This window comes from Papio anubis, chromosome 6, assembly GCF_008728515.1.
Source record: "Papio anubis isolate 15944 chromosome 6, Panubis1.0, whole genome shotgun sequence".
NCBI classification, from domain to species: domain Eukaryota; kingdom Metazoa; phylum Chordata; class Mammalia; order Primates; family Cercopithecidae; genus Papio; species Papio anubis.
In genome coordinates, this window is record NC_044981.1 from 71,940,643 (window position 1) to 71,960,972 (window position 20,330).

At 34.9% G+C, this 20,330-nt stretch overlaps 1 long non-coding RNA gene and 2 pseudogenes across 1 annotated transcript; 2 read left to right on the top strand and 1 right to left on the bottom strand.

Moving 5' to 3' along the window:
- Positions 1 to 6,090: 6,090 nt before the first annotated feature.
- Positions 6,091 to 16,479, bottom strand: LOC103883802. Its single transcript, XR_001901913.3, has 3 exons — positions 16,096 to 16,479; positions 6,377 to 6,495; positions 6,091 to 6,174 (listed from the first exon to the last, which is right to left on the bottom strand). It is a non-coding gene; the product is annotated as an uncharacterized LOC103883802 (long non-coding RNA).
- A 223-nt stretch (positions 16,480 to 16,702) lies between these two features.
- LOC108585494 lies at positions 16,703 to 18,168 on the top strand (annotated as a pseudogene).
- LOC103883804 lies at positions 17,991 to 19,842 on the top strand (annotated as a pseudogene).
- Positions 19,843 to 20,330: the final 488 nt, after the last annotated feature.

The window sequence follows — 20,330 nt, forward strand, 5'->3', positions numbered from 1 at the left end:
GGCTGATTTTGACCTGGAATGCTGCCATAACCAAAGCTTAGCAGTGTCCTTTGCATTTGGCAGTGTGGATACTTATGATATTTAGACCAGCTCTGTTGAACTCATAAAGAGCTTTTATCTCTGCCTTTGCCTAGTGATTATCCTCTGAAATGTGTGTAAATGTTGGTACTGAGTAATAAATATAAGTGTGAATCTGATTTTACAATCCACTCCTTGTGCTATCACGCTCATCTTCAAATATTCTTTTATGTGTTCCTGACCAACAAGTTAGACACTGCATCTGAGTAAGTGTAGATTTGTATCTCAGAGTATTTCTTCCTATAAATACTAAAATAAATATAAATATAAAATATCCAGTTTTTATATTCCTATAAATATAAAAACTGGAAGCCTACTGTTTTATTTCTGTATTTTAGGGTTACCCTAACTAGAAAGATAATGCAGCAACTATTCATTTCTAGCTGGCTCCACATTTCCCATGCAGACCCATCTGTATTGCTGGCCTTCACTTTTCTTCCTTTCTCCATGAGGACATAAGTACTTATGAAGCTTATTTTTGCCTTTTGGAATAGCTGGGGCCAGTTGCCATACAGTGGGATGCTGCTCTGCACATTAAATGTTATGATTTGATGGATCAATAACACCCAGTCCAGATAGAGAATTTAGGTGATATAGTTATTTGATGTGCCATGATCCAACACTGAGTTTCTACCATTATCCACTTTTCAAATAGAGAATAGGTATGAGCAGAATATGGCATGGCCTCACTCTAAAACTCTAGGGATTTGTACCATGATTCAACTATCAGGGCCTGGAAGAAATTCCACAGAACCTCTCTGTCTAGACTAGACACTGCTCATACCACCAAGTCTGTTGGATCATAAGGTCCAGGCGTTAGGGCAGCTTGCCAGGTAGTCTAGACCTGCTATACAGCCCTCTTTTTCTTCTTTTTTCTTTTTTTCTGTGTGTGTGTATGTGTGTGTTTCTTTTTTCAAAACTAGAAGCCTCACTGGCTGTCCAGTTAAGGGATCAGAAAGTCTCTGACCATTGTACTTTTAAAATTTTTTTACAGTTTGGCATACTCCTATGGTGGCCTTCTACTTCAGAGAAGGCTCTTGAGAATTGTGGGATTTTCTAACTTCTATCTGATAATGAATCAGTGTAAGTTCTTTGAGATGAGAAGAAGAGTGTATTTTTAATAGACTCTATAGTGACAGGGGGTAAGGGTTGTTATTGACTTGAAGTATGATATTGAGGGTGTATTGCTATCATGGACATAAGAAGGCAAGGTGCTTCTGATTACCCTTACCAAGCGGTATAGAAAATAAACATTTCATAGGTTAATAGCTGCCACTAGCTGCCAGGAACTGAGTTGATTTGCAATTTTGTTTTTGCTCAGCAAAAACTGTAGTTTGAATTGGCTTTATCCACCTGATTAAGATTACCAAAATCCATAGTTGTTGTTTAGGAAATGAACACATCTCAGTTTTCCAGTGGTTAAAACATGTATTGAGTAGGAAAATGACATCTATCACCACCTCTGCACCCTTTGAATCTTTGAAAATGGCAATAATCTCTGCAATACCCCCAGGAACATAGTGCTGATTTTTAGTTTACTTTGATAGTGATGTGGGTGAAGGTTAGTTCTTGGGACATCCTTCTGTTCCTTCCCACAAAATTAATTATGACTCCGTTGGTGCAGGAATGAATGCAGGATTCTGCCAGTTGCTAAATGTATCTGTTCTCAGTATGAATTCCGGGAGTAGTAACTACAGGAAAGTTCTGTAGTCCCACTAATATTATTGTGAGATGAACTAAGGCCAAAACTCCATCTGTCATCTAACTTCCATAAGCCCTAACTCTGACCCTGTGGTCCGTGATGGCTTTTTGTTTTCTCTGGAGACTGGAAGAAGTTTGGAGCCAATATCTAATGTCTCTTAAAATGTTTGGGTTTTGACCTTCCCCTAATGCATAGTCACCTTGGCATATAGCTGCAGGTCTCTCTGGGGAAAGAGTATAAAAAGATTTAAAAATATATACATTTTAGCATCCTTCATCAAATAGACATGCTCTAATTTTTAACTGGAGGAGCTTTAAGTTGTGAACTGGGAAAATCTTGAGTCCTTACTACTGTACTTGAACTTAGATTTGTCTACTAAATCTATAATTTTTCCACTAATTTTTGTCAAGAAACACCTTCATAGGCTTGGTAGTCTTGACATTTATTTTATTCAATGATCACACAGCCATTGCCACAGAAGCCCACTATTCAAACCACTCTGATTATCATTTTCCCCATGGCCTTGGTCAACCCTTCTGGCTGTGATTGCAATTGCTGCTGTCTGGCATCTAGTACTCTAAGATCCTCTTATTTTTACTGAAATTGAAGAAATAATTTTCACTGCACTATACACCATCATCACTATCATCTCAAACCTGCAGAGCTCTTCAAGGATGCTTGTGGCCTCTCTGCAATACATTTCTTAATATCTTAGTAAGGTTAGTATCCTATGGGCTCTCCCATGAGAAGAGATTAGGAGGTGATTGATTGGATTGCATACAATGGATACATTTTATCTCTCTGAGCTATAAGACTTTTCTCTGAGATGCCAGGGGAGTTCTGTCATCTCAAATAACGGTAGGCACTGTTGGGTCCAAGTTTCACTTACCAGTTCAGCGGATTGTTGACACTACTACCAGGTCCTTTTTTTTTGAGACAGCTTCTCACTCTGTGGCCCAGGCTCTAGTACAGTGGCATGATCATGGCTCAGTGCAGCCTCGACCTCCTGGGCTCAAACGATTTTCCCATCTCATTCTACCAAGTAGCTGGGACTACAGACATATGCCACCACACTTGACTAACTTATAAATTTTTTGTAGACACAGGGTCTCGTTATGTTGCCCAGGCTGTTCTTGAACTCCTGGGCTGAAGTGATTCTCCCACCTGGGCCTTCCAAAATGCTGAGATTACAGGCGTGAGACACCCACAGCTCCTGCTTGAACCAAGACATTAAGTCATAAATCCGTAGTAAGTGTACTCGTTTACATAAATTTGACCTAGTATTTTGTTTTCCTTATATTAAGGAAAACATTGTGGTGTAGGAAGACATTGTGGTACATGTCCGACAGATACAAATTGACAAGATCTTGCCAATTGAGTCTATAAGATGTGTCCATAAAGAATATGTCTTATGTATTTTCTGAGTAATTTTGGGTTCTAATTCTGTTTATGAGCCTGGAGGCAAGGAGTGATAATGAAGGCCCCCAAGGAGAACCTGTATGACTTTTAGAGACAAATTTCCCAGGTGAAATCAGTGTATCATTTTTTTTTTTTTTTTTTTAGATTTTTAAGGGCAGGAGGTATTGCTTTCATTAGCAAGGATGTTTCTTTCTTTAGCACAAGAGTCATTGAAAATTAAATTGATGCCAAAACTCTGTAACTCTTTTAATTAATTAATATGTGAACTTGATTGTCATTCACAAGTAATTTGCTGTTACAGACAATAATATGTTCCTTTAAAGCTGGCATAGTTTTCCTGATTTTCCATTTGTGCCTTTAATTTTGAATTCATGACTTTCAATAGAAACTTTTCTTTGTGTGCTTTCTCAAGTGCAATCAGAGCAACCAACTCCCTACAATCATAATCACCATTGTCACCACAGTGACCATATGCTGCAGCCCATAAACTGAACAACCATGATTCGAGTCTGTGCCACAGACTACCAGTATAACCTCAATGTGATCATTGAAGACATGTGCAACCAAACCCCAGAATTCCATTTTGATGGCTGTTTCCTCCCTCAGGCTACTTCTGGTAAAAATTACTTTATTGATTAGGAAGCCCATCAGGAAAGAAATGGCACAATTGTAAAGGCAGAGAGAATTAAATACAGCAACAATTTGATCAAATAGTACAAAACTGCAAGACGAACAAGTTCTGGGAATCTAATGTACAGCATGGTGATGATGGATGTTTTAGCTAATTTGGCTGTGGCAATAATCACACTGTGTACATATATCAAATATGTTGAGCACCTTGAATATAAACAATCTTTATTTGTCTATTAAGTATTCTAAAATAAAAAAATTACAGAGACAAGTTGCAAAGGTGTGGGAAGGTTAAGGAAACAAATAAGTGCTTGCAACGAAACTAGAATCTTGCAACAGCTGGAAGCTATGAACACCCCTTAGTTTGAAGACCTGGAGGCAATACGCAGTTGTCAGAGTCTAATGCCTTAAGAGAATAGCATCCAGAAAATAGCTGTGTTTTGGGGTAGAAGAATACTGTTATTGTCATGCCTATTAATGACGACTGAAGGGAATACATTCTCTGATTTCTTTTCTCTGATCTACTGCTAGAGTATCCCATTCAAGGATCCTACCAGAAGCCAGAGGACAAGAAAGTCCAGATGATACAGTGCATTCTTCCCACACCTCAGGCCAGAGAAAAGGTTCATTAGGTGGAAAGTGAATGTTGAGGGAACCAGCAGAGAATATGGAGAATGCCCTATTTCAGTGAATCTAAGTTGTCATTGAGTGTAAGACTCATTTGAGTTTTAGAGATATTAAAATGGGAAAGATTAGCTTTAAATGTGTGTTTAAACTTAATAAAATACCATAATACAGAAATACGCAAGGATACAACATTTAAAATTATTTACATGGTTTAAAAAAACAGCAGGCCCTTGAGGTAGTTATTTATTTAATGGTACATTAAATGTACCATGTTTTCTGACAGTAGCAGAAAATTGAGTACTATACTTTCAAGACAGTAGCAGGGGGAAAAAACCCTTGAGCAATACAAATTTTATTATTTGATGAAATGAAGCAAACAAATTAATCTGGAATTTTTTTCTTTAGGTTAATCTATTGAAGAATTAACCATATCAGATCTTTGTTTTAAGGTATAATGATTCTAGTCCTAATGTGAAGTAGATCCTTCAGACAGGAATTTGGATATGAGAGCATTTTCAGTAGAAAAAGAATGGCTTTAAGCAAGGCTAATGAGACAACTCTTGTCTGTGACTTTTTGTATTTTTATACATTAGAGAAGACTGTTATTTGATTTTATTTCTATGTCCAGCTCAAGGTAAATTTGGGAGTCACCTTCATGTGACCACTTTCACCTCAGCTTTCTTAATTTTACCATTATAAGATAATAACTATAAAAATTTATCTTGATGAAAATCAAATAGTGGGAAAAGGGAGATCTAAATAGGAAGTTTGAGAAACTGCAAAATCTATGCCGGCTGAGAGACTAGTCAAGATGTTGGCTTATAAAATTAATAAATTGTTAGAAGTGAGCAGAAATATAATTTAGAGAGATTTGGCGCTCATCGTATACCACCAAGTACTGAACAGGAAAGATACTTTCGTACTGGGAACAAATTGCAGTTTCTTTAGAGGAAAACATAAAAGCACCCTCAGGAGAAGGAGTGTTGAAATCAAATAATAATTTTAATTTATGTTGCTTTTCATTTGAAGAACTCAGTCACATTTGCTTATCAGCTTTCAGAATGTAGTTGTAAATCGTGTTTGAATTATTTTAATCCTTTTTTTGTTACAAATAAATTGAGGCATAGATAAATTGATATGTAGTAACTGCTATTGAGGTTATTTAAAGAGGGTGATTTCTAGGAATCATGCTAGTTTTCGTGTCTGATAGAATAAGGGACCTTTCAGACAGAACCTGTCCTTTCTAGAATCCCTATTCATAATGGAAGCTTTAGAAAGTCATATTTTTACTATGTACTCTCCTTCCTTCTCCTCATACTCAGCCATGTCTGATTATATCACCAGTGGGTACATGATCCAGGGATAGGTAGATTTTGACTGGTAGCCTGGTCAAGCTGGGATGATCTCTTTCCAAGCAACGCTTCTGGTAGAAATTGCTAGAATCAAGATATTAGAAGTAAAAGTAGAACTGATGAAACACATGTAGAGTAATTGTGGTACTCATTCATAGTATTTGCAGAAACAGCAGTAAAATAGACTTTCCAAAGAATTAAAGATGAGATCCATTCTTTAATTATTTTCATATTTTTAAAATTAAACCTCACTTAGTACATTAAAATACACATATCAGAATGTCAAGGGTCAGAGAGTTTATTCAATTCCAAGGCAACATGTTAGCCTGCCAAAGTTCATGGATGCTAGTCAAATACATGAAACTCCTGGAATAGAGAAAAAGGTTTATTTATTACTTACAGCAATAGCAGTAGGTAGAGTATCAGTATTTTTGTGCTAGCTTGACAAGTTGCAATTCCTACAAGGTGACATTAAGGAAGCAAGATGACATCTGTGTGTGCAATGGATAGCATGACAGAACTCTGAGCTGAGGAAACTTGAATCTTTTATAGTGGGCAATGCACATACCTGTCCTTTTTTAGGAGGCAGACCCTGCAAGCTGTAAGCAAACCTGTCCTTGCTCCAAGGGCGATACTATCTCTGTCTTCCATGGCTGTTTTAAATGCAAACATACTTAGAAAAATAGTCTAGAAAAAAGACAGATAGTGCCTTTGCTCACAAGTTGTACAGAAACATGAGATACCACAGAGAATTGTCTCTCAATATAGTTTAGCAGATATATAAAATTATTTATTAATATATGAGATATAAAAATCAATGGAAAATATTAAGAATCTTAATCTTTGTAATACATGTAAACATTTCATATACAGAGAAATGGTAATTAAGTTAGGTTTTTTAGTATTACCAGACTATGTACTTCAATTTATTTCTAGATGCATGAACTTATTAATGCAACTAATGTAATATGTAAGATCTTTAGTCCTAAATGATTAAACTTTGCTTTAATTTTTTTCTGTGCTTATTCCACTAAGTTTAATACCTAAGTTTTCATGTTTCTAAATTGTACATAATACATTTTAATATGTAAAATGCTTTGATTCTGAAACATACTTCTTCATGTAATGATCAAGTAAATAGATTAAAAAAACATAATCTGCATAGACATTGATCCACTCAAGGATTCTATTAAAAGTTATATTGCTTGAATGTATAGTTGATATTTTCATTATTACTCTCTTTGAGTAATCCTGAGTTTAGGGTCTAATATCCAGAAATGTAGCCCTCCAATTTATTAAACATCATAAAAAATTTATTTTACTATGATGAGTAGATGTTATATAGTTTAGGGTATTATAATCTGTATTTCTATGTATGTCTATTCAGGATGCTCTAGTGGTTTCCAAAGGAGATACAAATAGTTATTTCAAGGGTATTGAGATACTCCTTGCTGCTCAGTTTATATGACTGTATCTTCTGTTTTCAGCAACATGTACAAAAACCCATGAACTTGATTTTTTATTTTGATAACAGTAGTCAACATTTTAGCATTTTTAACTAAATCTAATCCTGAGAATATGAATTTATTTTGGGGGAAAAATGATTTAATGGATGCAAGATTTGTCCATATCACATTTCCATAAAGTTTCTTTCCAAAATTTGTCTCCTGAACATCTTCAAAAAATTATCATCAGTCCTAACAATTCCAAATGGTCTTGGCTAAAGCCTCACCTCTCAGGTGTGCATATTGTTTGTTTTATCTTAGTCATCAATCTGTTGATTTATATTGGAATCTAAGCATGTCCTGCCATATAAACATTACTATCAGGAGAACTTAATGTATAATAGAATATTATAGAACTTCGCTCAATTCATTAAGCTCTTACACCTTATTTTCCTAGTGAGCTTGGAAGGTATCTCCACAGTTATTCTCCACAAACACCGTGAGTGTACAAAACATTCATATCTCTGTACTCTTTCTCGGCACTCTTCTGAAGCTAGAGCCACCCCTATTATCTCATAGCTTGTTTTATTTGTTCTTATTGCAGTGTCTTCTGTCTTACTAAGCAGACAAATTATTTTTACTGTCATATAACACTTATGTTTAGTACCACTATTTTAAATTGGAAATTGTTATCCTGACATCTGCCCCTTTATATAAATGAGAAATATTTCTCAGATCTCCAGGGCCCTCTGTGTTTAAAGGTAATTAATCCCTACAAATGAGTCTAAGATCATTTTATCTATCTATACTTTTCAAATAAATATTAATTGTGGATTTTTTTTAACAGAACTTGTCTCCACTGATTACTCAAAATCACAGAATAGTTAGGATTAAGGTGAGCCTAAACTTGTTCCCTCAACAATTCAATAAATTAGGTATCTTAATCTTCTGTAAATTGATATTTTCTAAATTATAATTTGATTCTCATTACTGTTGAAATTTTCATTTTTTTCCTAGACCTTTCCAATGTACAGAGTTAAATAAATATAAACTCTATTTGAATCATTCAGATTATAATTTAGATATTCTGTTTAGTATTTGCTGCTCTTATATAAAGTATTGGGAAAATGTGTGGTTGGATAGCAAGCATTCTTTTTACACTGTTGTAATGCTATGATTAAAAACATTTTAATTATGTGAAATTTTAAATATGCACAGACATATACAAGAGTAGTATAAGTCCTCTGTGTACCCATCACCTACCATCAATTCAGTGACATACTTGGTTTAATTATATCCCTACACTCAGCCCATCTGTATTGTTTAGAAACAAATTTCAGACATAGCATTTTTCATCTTTAAATACTGAATGTTTTAAAAAGATAAATACCCTTCAAAAAGTATAATACCATTCACCACCTAGCAGTAAATAATAATTCCTTAGAATAAGTTTGTGTTCAAATCATCCCAATTGCTTTTTTTTTTTTTTTTTTTTTTTTTTTTTGCCAATTTACTTTTCATTACTGTGACTTTGCTTGGCATGTTCCTGGGTTCCTTGCCTTTTCTGTAGATAGATAGATAGATAGATAGATAGATAGATAGATAGATAGATAGATAAAGTTTTATTAGATTCAGGTTTGATTTTTGAAAATATCATGTGGCCAGAATTACTTTATGAATGGAATTTTGTACTTCCATCGGAAGGTACCTAATATCTCACTATCCTTCATTTTACGATATTAAGAAATATTGATAATAACTCTTTAGATTAATTATAGAATTGCAAAATGGTAATGTTCTAATTTTATTTTTTTACTTCCTTTCATTAAAAAGCTGGAATACTATTATAAAGAGAAGCTTCTTGCTTATCAATTATTTGATTTAGTTACTCCAAAGTTTTGTAGATACAGAGAAGGATAAATGCTTAATTATTTCCCTCAGTGTGCCAACTTTCATCACACTTAGTTGCTTTCCTAGAATCCTTCTAAGGAGCTGACCAAATGTACTTTTAAAATATACTTGTAAACTCATATTTAGTTTGTTTCAGTCCACTGTAGTTATTATACTTATCGAGGCTCAAATAACCCCACCTCTATCTAGGGGAAAACTCTTCAAGTTGAATCTCTGATCTTTTTGATGTTTTAATATTTTTATTACTTTCTGCTGTGTTCAGATGTCCCCAGACTCATCTTGTATATTTTCTTTTCTAGCCTTATAATTACCTATTTCTTTATGAGATTTTGGTATAATCTAGGCAGTAGGGATGCTCTTTACTGTTGGAATTTTCATTGTTTTCTAGACCTTTTCAAAGGACAGAGTTAATAAATTAAACCTTTTTAAAACATAAAAAAGTTAAGTTTATACTAATATTTCGGACTCAAAATTTTATTACTTGTTTTTACTTGAATTTGCTGATTTTATATTTATTTCTCTTAAACCATAAACTTTGATTTTTTTCTAATGATGCATACATAATTGTTTGTCTCACCATTTTATATATAAAACAATTTCAAAGATGTTATTTTGAGTGATAGTCTTCCAACTCTGCAGAAATTATTAAATAATGCTTATTATTTTGAACATCCCCACCTGACACAAACAAAAAATCACTAAGTAGGGACTTGGAAATGAAGGACATGGTCTATGATGCCTTCCTGGCAGAGCATTAAACTTTAATTGCCGTTCTTGGTTATATTCTAGAAGCCACTATGACTTTGGACCATTGGGATAAAAAAGGCATTATTAGGTCAGTTTTTAATACCTATGTTGCTCATGACTACAATGCTATCTTTGCTTACTGTGTATAAAATTTATATTTTACCAAATATTTGTTTTGTTAAAATTGCTCTATATCCTTTTGTGTGTCAGCTAGTTAACTCTTTTTTCACTATAAAACCTATGAAGACAATAAACCAACCTACGTATAGTAAAATACAAATTGTGGGATCTAATCCCTTTGTGTATAGCAAATAGCTAGGAGAGGTTGGACTTGATATTCATTAGAGAACTTTCAAGGAACCATGTAATTTTGAAGAGAATGCTTCTTGATCGGAAGGTAAAACAACTAGAATATTTTTTAAAATTTGATATTAAAATTGTGATGAAACAACTAGAATATTTCTTCAAACATAAGTTTTCTTCCTGTGTTAATCTTCAAGCCATAACTTTATTTCTTAATGTGGTGTACAATGGAATTCTGAAATCTAGGCAAGATGTTCCATTCAGCCATCCCAGGTCCATTATGTTGATGTTAAGAGGTTTTTCTTTTTTGGATAGTTTTGAATTAGCAATTATACAACCAAAGAGAATGATTACTGCTTAATCTTGGGACTGTCATTATAAACTTAACAATCTATCTCACTTCTTCACTAGGGAACATTCTTTTTTTGCTGCTTGCGGGTAAAAATAAAATCACAAATGTGTTTAGTGCTTTCTTGTCCTTCACATTTCGTTCTTTTTACGTGAGAGAGAACAATTGACTTGGTATAATTTAATTGAATTTTAACTTTCTAATAATTAAACATTTAGTTTTGAGCTAAGAGTTTTTATTACTATGGTTTTATTATGCCTGACGCTCTTCATAGGCTGCAGATAAGTCTTTAGAGGGACTATAGAACTGTTACAGGAAAGCAAAAATATGAACAGCAAATGAATGATTCTGTTGGTCTTATGACTTTTCTTTCAACATTACTTTCTCAAATAAACTGAAGAAATAGGACTATAAAATTTTCTTTGTAGGATAATAGCTGTAACAGCTTGACTAGTTGAATAGGTAAATTATATTTTAAAAATTCATTTTTGTAGTCCAAGCAGGAGCTTTTGATCACTATAGTAAAACAGAAATATCAGTGTTTTCAAAATTAAGAAATCACTCATATCACAGGTCCAATCCTCAGCAACACTATGATATCCTCCTTAAAATATTCATCTGCTATCTCAGATGTCATATTTTAAAATTAAATTTTAAGCTAATTATCCAGAAAGTATTACTAGAGCAAATGATGATAATACCCTTGGGATGAAGATGGAAATGGGACAGATTTTATTTTAATAGGGGATCAAATATCTGTAAGTTGTCTGAAAATGGAACTCCAATTTTGAAATTTTGGTCAATAACCTCTAAAGGAAGGTTTTTCCACCTGGCATACTTCAGATCAAGTACTCTTAGCACTAATATGAACTTTTTTTTTTTTTTTTTCTGAGATTGAACAACTGTGGAAAAACTAAACTCATCTACATAAACTTCTAGTACCAGGACTTTTAACTGCTTCATTTTGTTTCATCCATTTTGAAATCATATGTGTATTCACTTGATTTAATAATTTTACAATGTATACATATATCAAAACATCACATTGGACCCAGAATTATATACAATTATGTTCTGTCAATTAGAATTTAAAATAAATAAATAAAGAAGAAGACGAAGAAGAAGAAGAATTTTTTTTAAATGTATTGTTCCTGCTTTGGCTTATGTCATACTAACTCTCAGGACTTTTTTTTTTTTTAAAAGGCATTCTATACATGAGTATGACTAATCCATTTGCTAGAATTGTGCAACAATTAAATATTTAATTTAAGAAATAGCTGATCTTTTTTTCTCACTAATAACTTGGAGGACTTGAAAAAAGAGAATTTTCTCATAATTCTCTAAACACATCGTAGACACAGCTCAACAGCATAATGGAAAACCACCATGATTCAGCCTTACGGTTGGAGGTAGAGATACGGCTAGTGTACCATGTGAATGGATCAGTTTAGGGGCCTTTTAAATCCAAGGAATGGGTGAGATTTAAGATAAATTATTTTAATTGAATAAATTTAGTTGAGTAGGGGCAATGGAAAAAATTAAGATCTACAAAACCAGAAACATCCTATTAACCAATAAAACAGAAAATAGTGAGTGATGGAAAGAAAAGCTGACATATTATCTAGAACTAGAAATTAGAAAAAAATCACATTTACAATAGTTCCCCCCCCCCCCCCCCCCGATTTGGAGTCTCACACTGTTGCCAGGGTTGAGTGCAGTGGCACTATCTCGACTCCCTGCAACCTCCACCTTCCAGGTTCATGGGATTCTCCTGCCGTAGCCTCCCAAGTAGCTGGGATTGTAGGCACTCGCCACCATGCCTGGCTACTTTTTTGTATTTTTAGTAGAGATGGAGTTTCACTATGTTGGCCAGGTTGGTCTCGAACACCTGACCTCGTGATCCACCCACCTCAACCTCCCAAAGTGCTGGGATTACAGACGTGAGCCACCACTCCCAGCCTACAATGGCATATAAAAAATACTTAGGGATAAATTTAAACAAAGAGATAAAAGATGTGTATGTACACTGAAAACTAGAAAACATATATGAAAGAAATTGAAGGCACAAATAAATGAAAAGATACCCCATGTTCAGAGATTGAAAGAATTAATGTTGCTAAACTGTCCATACTATCCAAAGTGATCTACAGATTCAACTCAATTTCTATCAAAATCCCAAGGACTTTTTTTTATAGAAATAGAAAAAAATAATTTTAAAATTCATATGAAACCACTAAAGACCGCAAATTGCCCATGCAATCTTGAGCAAAGAGAATAAAGCTATAGTAATCAAAACAGCATGGTACTATACAAAACAGGCATGTAGTCCAATAGAACAGAATAGAAAGCCTATAAACAAATCCTTGCATTTATGGTCAACTGATCTACAACAAAGTTGCCAAGAACACACACTGGGGAAAGGAGAGTTGCTTCAGCAAATGGTGTTGAAACAACTGGATATTTATATGCAAAATAAACTAGACCTTTATCTTAAATGTAAGACCTCAAACTGTAATACTTCTAGAAGAAAATGGGATAAATGCTTCTTGACATTGACCTAGGCAAAGATTCTTTTTTTTTTTTTGTATGTGACCTCAAAAGCACAAGCAACAAAAGCAAAAATAGACAAATGGAATTACAGCAAAGTAAAAGCTTTTGCACAAGAAAATAATCAACAAAGTGAAGAGACAACCTATTGAATGTGAGAAAATATTTGCAATCCATACCTCTGATAAGGGGTTAAATATTCAAAATACTTAAGAAACTCAAACAATTCAATAGCGAGAATGCAAATAACCCAATTACAAATTACAATTAATAATTGAGTTATTTGATTTCCTTGAGGATTTGGCAAAATACCTAAAATAATTTCTCAAATAAAGATATACAAATGGCCAACAAGTACATGAAAAAAATTGTTAATATCAGTAGTCATCATGGAAATGCAAATCAAAACTATAATGAGATATTACCTTATACTGTTAGGATGGCTATTATCAAAAGGACAAGAGATAAGTGTTAAGGAGGATATAGAGAAAAGCACCCTTGTACATTGTTGGTGGGGGTGTGAATTAGTATAGCTATATTGGAAAATAGTGTGGAGGTTCTTCAAAAAATTAAAAATAGAGCTATCATATGACTCAGCAATTCCACTTTTGGATGTATCTAGAAAGGAAATGAAATCATTGTGCTGAAGAGGTATCTGCACTCCCACTTGCATGGCAGCATTGTTCACAGTAGCTAAGGCATGGGAAAGACCTAAATGTCATGGATGAATGGATGGATTAGGAAAATGTGGGAAATATACAAAATTTTTAAGATTGAATAATATGCAGTCTTAAAAATGAATGAAATTCTATCATTTGAAATAACATGGATAAAACTAGAGGAAATTGTGCTAAGTGAAATAATCCAGGCACAGAAAGACAAGTACTGCATAATCTCATTTATATGTGGAATTTTTAAAAGTCAAATTAATAGAAGTAGAATGTATGATGGTAGTTACTAGAGGCTGCAGTGTAAGATAGAGAAGATGTTCAAAGGATACAAATTTTCAGTTAGACAAAATAAAAAGTTCAGTAGAGCTATTGTAAAACATGGTGACTACAGTTAAAAACAATGTATTGCACACCTAAAAATTGCTAAGATAGTAGATTTAAATGGTCTCACCACAAAAAAAATGGTAAATATGTAAAGTAATGGATAGATATGCTCATTAGTTTGATTTAACCATTTTACTATATATATATATCTCAAAACATCACATTGTACACCATACATACAATCTTTGTCAATTAAAAATTAATTAAAAGTCAAAAAATGAAAACCAAAATGACCCCCTAAACAAACATACAAACAACAAAGGAATAGCTGACTTTCATATATAACCAGACCACAAACAAATTTTAAGTTTAAAACACCATAGCTAGGGTTTTGTTGGGTTTCGTTTACTATCTAAGAGTCTAGGTCCCAAACTTACATTCCTGCTATTTAGTACATTTGAAATTCCACTATTAGAGACTCATTTGGAATGACAGCCAGGACAGGTTTCGAAGAAGTAAAAAACAAATTTGTAAAATTATTATTGATCTACATGGGATTTTTTTATCTCTTATTTTTGGACTGGTAGAGTGGTTAAGGGGGAAAACATGTTTGTGAAATATAGCCTTCCTCATTTAGCAGTTTAAGTGAACTGGAGGCCAAGGATTACTATTCTCCAAGGAAGCAAATGCCAGTATTTGGAGAGGGAAGTGGGAAGAGGAAAAATCAAACTATTATCCTTCCTAGAAGGTTGCTCAGGCATCCTGCAACAATTGCTGCTTGGCAGGCTGAAGCCAGATATCCTTAAACAGAAGACAACTTTGCATTTCACAATTAGAGATGAAAGCTTACAATACAAACAAATAGAACAAGCAGAGTTAACACAGAGGAAATTTGGTTTTTTTCAAAGTATAAATGTATTTGAATCTTTCTCAGTTTAACAAGGAGATTTAGAAATTTGCTTGCATTTGGAATGGAGAGTTACAGATGGGGACAGAGGAGAAGAAAGAGGTTGTAGAGAATTTGCTTCACAAATTTATCTGTGCAGCTCCACTCATTTTTCTTGGTCAGTGATATATCCAAACTATGGCTAGAATGCACGTAAGCAGGACTGAAGCTGTTAAAGTACCTGCCGAAGAAACTAGTGGATATTCTTAACCATATTTAATCAATACAGAAAAGATACTTGATAAGGTGATATGAGAAAAAATATCATAGACTTTTCAAGAAGAAGAATGAGGAATGGCTCTTGGAAATTACATTTCACCTATATGATGCTTTTCTCTTCTTGCCTATAGTTAGGGAAATGTAATGTCTTTTTTCTTTTGTTACCTAGTTCTCTGTCTTCCATTGATCTTCTTTATATCCATAAAGTCTATACTCTTTACCTAATCTATGCCATACATATCACTTTCTTATACTAGGTCTTATTTAATACAAGATAACCTTTGTTCTTTGAATTTACTCAGCTCCTGGATTTATATAACTTGTTTGGATAGTTGTGTTCACATGGTAAAGGATGCTGTGATATCTGAATATCTGAATCTATTTGGTTCCCTTTAGATATGGGACAGTGAGAGGTTTGGATAATGATGAATTTTTCCGAAAACTTATTTGAATCTATGTGAAAATAGAAAATAGAGTTCAACTAGTAATCATTAATTGCAGTTCTGAAGAATTCTTAGTCCTCTTGTCAGCAATTTGTCAGTGCTCATAGTGTGTTTGCCGTGTTATTGGTGGTACTGATGATTTCAAAACAGTGAGCTTAGAGAGAAAACATATCCTACCTGAATAAAGACTGGAATTTAAAAGCAGAAAAGCATGTGTAGCCTGCCCCTCCCTTTGTCACCAGCCAGGCTTCTCTCTCCAGCCAGACAGGCCTGTAGGATACTCTGAGGATGTGGGATGAGGGTCTGGGTCAGCAGGCAGGCAGTGACAAGGTTGAACTTCAGCACTGTCCCCAACTGCAAGGGGAAGAGCAAGGAGTCTTACCTGGCCTTCTTCAGGTTCTTGGGGGTCGGCCAGATGCCAGGAGTGGGTGGAGAATTGTAGCAGAGAAGAGACTTAGAAGATAGAACACTTGATCAACTAAATAAACATTATCAATTATGTGCCAAACAATTTGAGAACTCTGTGATCTGTAGACCTTGTATTTACAGGGTAGTTCTTTGAGATAACGCAATATCCACACAATGTGCTCTTACTAATCATTTAGACAATCCACATAGTAGACGCAGAAAATGAATAAAAGAATTGAGTGAAGATGAAATCAGGACATGGAAGGGGCCGGGCGCGGTGGCTCAGGCCTGTAATCCCAGCACTTTGGGAGGCCGAGACGGGCGGATCACGAGGTCAGGAGATCGAGACCATCCTGGCTAACACGGTGAAACCCCGTCTCTACTAAAAAATACAAAAAACTAGCCGGGCGAGGTGGCGGGCGCCTGTAGTCCCAGCTACTCCGGAGGCTGAGGCAGGAGAATGGCGTAAACCTGGGAGGCGGAGCTTGCAGTGAGCTGAGATCCGGCCACTGCACTCCAGCCTGGGCGACAGAGCGAGACTCCATCTCAAAAAAAAAAAAAAAAAAAAAAAAGGAAAAAAGAAAAAAAAAAAAAAAAAGACCAAACTTCTCAACAGGAAAAGGAAATAACATAAAGAAACTAGTAACAGCAATGCTCAGAATCCCAAGTGCGGAAGGAGTTGAGGACATTTTATCTCTAACCCTTGAAGAGAAGCAAAACAAAGAATACCTAAAATTTCGATTCGAAATTTGTATTCTTACAGGAAAGCAAAACATACCTCTGTATAAATATGAAGCTGATGAAATCCCAGGTCTCTTTTCTCCTGATAACTTCTACGAACTGCTGGAGTGGCTGATAAATTCTGGCGAAGAGGTCCCGAGAAAGCACTTTGAGACAACTGCAGTTAATGCACTGTTCTGCTAAGAAACCCATCAGAAACAGATGCTAGAGATCTGCGAGAGCTGTATTCAGGTAGAAATGTTCAGGGAAGTGAGAATCTCACTCTTCTTTCCCTTATCACTGTCAATATAGAGGACATAGTGGGGGAAGAGCATCACCTGTGTTGGCGAGGTTTGTCCATGAATCTCATAACCTGAAAGAGGATTTTGTAGGCTTCCCAACTTAGGAAGTTATGCACAAATTTTGGCTGTAAAATTCCACACTGTGGCAACTGAGAAGTGGGGGCTACAAATAGAGTATTGTTACAGGCAGGCTTCCATTCTGTCCACTGAATTTTCTTCTAAAATGAAAGTAGTTGCTTCTAGACTTTTACAAAAATATCCCCAAGATATCGACAGAGGAGATATCTCTCTTCTCCTTATGCCTTAAATATGTGGTTGGTGGAATCACTGACTGTTATGGGGAGTTTCTGTTGCATTGGGAACAATTGAAGTTTGTTCATTTTTTTCTATCAATCAATTACCACAACTGCTTTTAGAACTTGAAATGTAATTTTTTTCTTTTTCTGAAGAGTGAAGAAAGGGGTAAAGAACTGAAGGAAATTTGACATTCACCATGGACAGGAAGGCAGGATGCTTTTGAAATTTTAGTGGGCCTCATGAAAGCACTTGTTTTATGTTTGCATGGTACAAATAGTGACAAATATTAGATGCAATAATAATGCATTTGTACCGTGAAGTACAGTAACAGGTTTTGATTTCATTGTTACCATTGTTGTTCTTTAAAATGTCCTTTTGTTTGTTTGTTTGTTTTTGTTTTTTACAAGAGACTTTTGGAAAAATCTCTAGGGGCAAACCTCTGAGGTCTTGTCTGCAACCAGTAGCTTGACTGCAATACTGGAGTCACTCAGTAAAGTGATGGAAAAAAAATTGAAGTTTATAATGAGTTTTGGTTTGAGGAAGTCATAATATGACTATCCAATTTGATATTCAAATGAAATTCCCTGAGAAATTCCACAGAATTCAGCAAGGTAACCTGAAATTCCAACTACCCTATGAGAGTTTTTATAAAGAAAAGCCATGTTCGGCCAGGCGCAGTGACTCACGCCTGTAATCCCAGCACTTTGGAAGGCTGAGGCGGGCGGATCACAAGGTCAGGAGACCGAGACCATCCTGTGAATGGTGAAACTCCATCTCTACTAAAAATACAAAAAATTAGCCGGGCATGGTGGCGGGAGCCTATAGTCCCAGCTACTCGGGAGGCTGAGGCAGGAGAATGGCGTAAACCCGGGAGGCGGAGCTTGCGGTGAGCCGAGATCGCACCACTGCACTCCAGCCTGGGCGACAGAGCGAGACTCCACCTCAAAAAAAAAAAAAAAAAAAAAAGAAAAAGAAAAAGAAAAAGAAAACGCATGTTCAACAGTGGAGTACATTATTCAGGAACTTAAAGGTGGGTTTTCAGAACAGCACCTCAAAGCTCGTAAATGCTTATCTCTGTTACCCTCAGTCACAGGTCAGCTCAAATTTTATACATCAGAGGAACACTATACTGGCGTGTGTAGAAGTGACTTACCCCGTCCCAATATGCTCTCAGCCAAACTGCATTGTTGAAGAATCAAATGGAAAGACAGAGGGAAAAATATAGAGCTTCCATCCACCATTTATGAAACTCTCCACTTGACTAAATCAAGATTTTACTAATGTGTATGCGTTGCTGAAGGTCCTGTGTATTCTTCCTGTGATAAAAGTTGAGAATTAGTGGTATGAAAATGGACAAAGCATCTCAAAACATACTTGAGGAACCCTTCGACAGACCAAAGGTCGAGTAACTTGGCTTTGCTTAACATACATTTTGATCTAAAGCATGTTCTGGATTTAATGGTGGACACATATATCAAATATTATCCCACTAAGTCAGAATTCCCCACAGATAATTCAAAAATCATTACAGATACTTAAAAGCTTCTTTAAATGGACTTTATCTTACATTTGATATTTGGAAGGAAAGCTGTAAGGTGTATGCAGGTCACTCAGTCACTGAATATCTTTGCCTATAGGCTTCCCATTGAATACATTAATTACTGATAATCTTACTATTTAAATGGCTCCTGTTTGAAATCTGATGCTTTGAGGACCTATTTTTTCTTCCAGAAGCTAGCATTGAAAACACCCTGTTTTATTTCTGCATGATCTCTGCTACTGGCACTCTGGAATTGTTTTAGTTAAAGCATTTTAGGTATAACATTTATTATCACTTTGGATTTGATTGTTGGATATTGAGTTATCAATTATTTGAAGAAATATATTTTGAGGAGGTGTAGGAGTAAGGAGTACATCTTATAATATGTTAAAATAAACCTTATAATTGACCTTTGACTAAGAAGAGTTTCAGGTATGTTGTTAAAACTCTGTAATTGACAGTTAAAGAATGACCAGAGTGAGAAGCTTGTGAGATCAAGAAACAGGGACTTTAGAGCAGGTTTTGTCTTAGTAAATGAACTTAAAGGAACAAGTTACAGTTGAAGTTTGAATGGAAAAGCCTGCTGTTGTTGTTCCACATTTGGCTGTTACTGTTTATATTTCTTTGTTGAAACTACATCATCATATGCTTTTTAACAGGAGTATGTAGAACACTTTATGGTCAAGGCAGAATCAGAGGCCGTGAATACTGACAACTGACTTGTATGTTTTCTTCTGTCTTTTTCCATGACTATATCTTCTGCCTCATCTTGATTTGTAAACAAAAGCTGGAAAACTACAAAAATAAGTGTTTTGTATTTTTTCTAGAAGTATTACAGAAAATATTGCTATTTTTGGTGAGGAAAATCAATTTTGTATAATTTAGTCTAAATAAAATGTAAATTGTGTTTAAAAAAGAAAAATATTCTGTATATTGTTTTTTATTATATATATGTGTGTAGCAAGTGATATTTCTTTTATTTCACCAAATAGATTCAATTAAATTAAACTGTTTTCTTCCTATTTGAAAAATGGCAAGTGGGAATGTCAAAAAGAGAGAGAGCGCGCCAAGCTTTCTTTATGTGCTTGTGAAATTTTTATTGAACAAGCCCATCAGGAATTTCCTTGGCAGTGTTTTGGCACATTATCTTCCCTACCCACTTCTCCTGAAAATCATCTACAAATACATCTATAACTGCATTGCTGATTCAGAAAGAAGTCAAATAAATCCTCAAAAGGGAAATATATAGTGAGGATCATGAATCTAGAGTTGGGTGAGCAAGATTCAACTCCCTGACTGTTCTAAGGAACTCCATTTATCCATGGTTTGTTCCATAAACTTCATTTATAT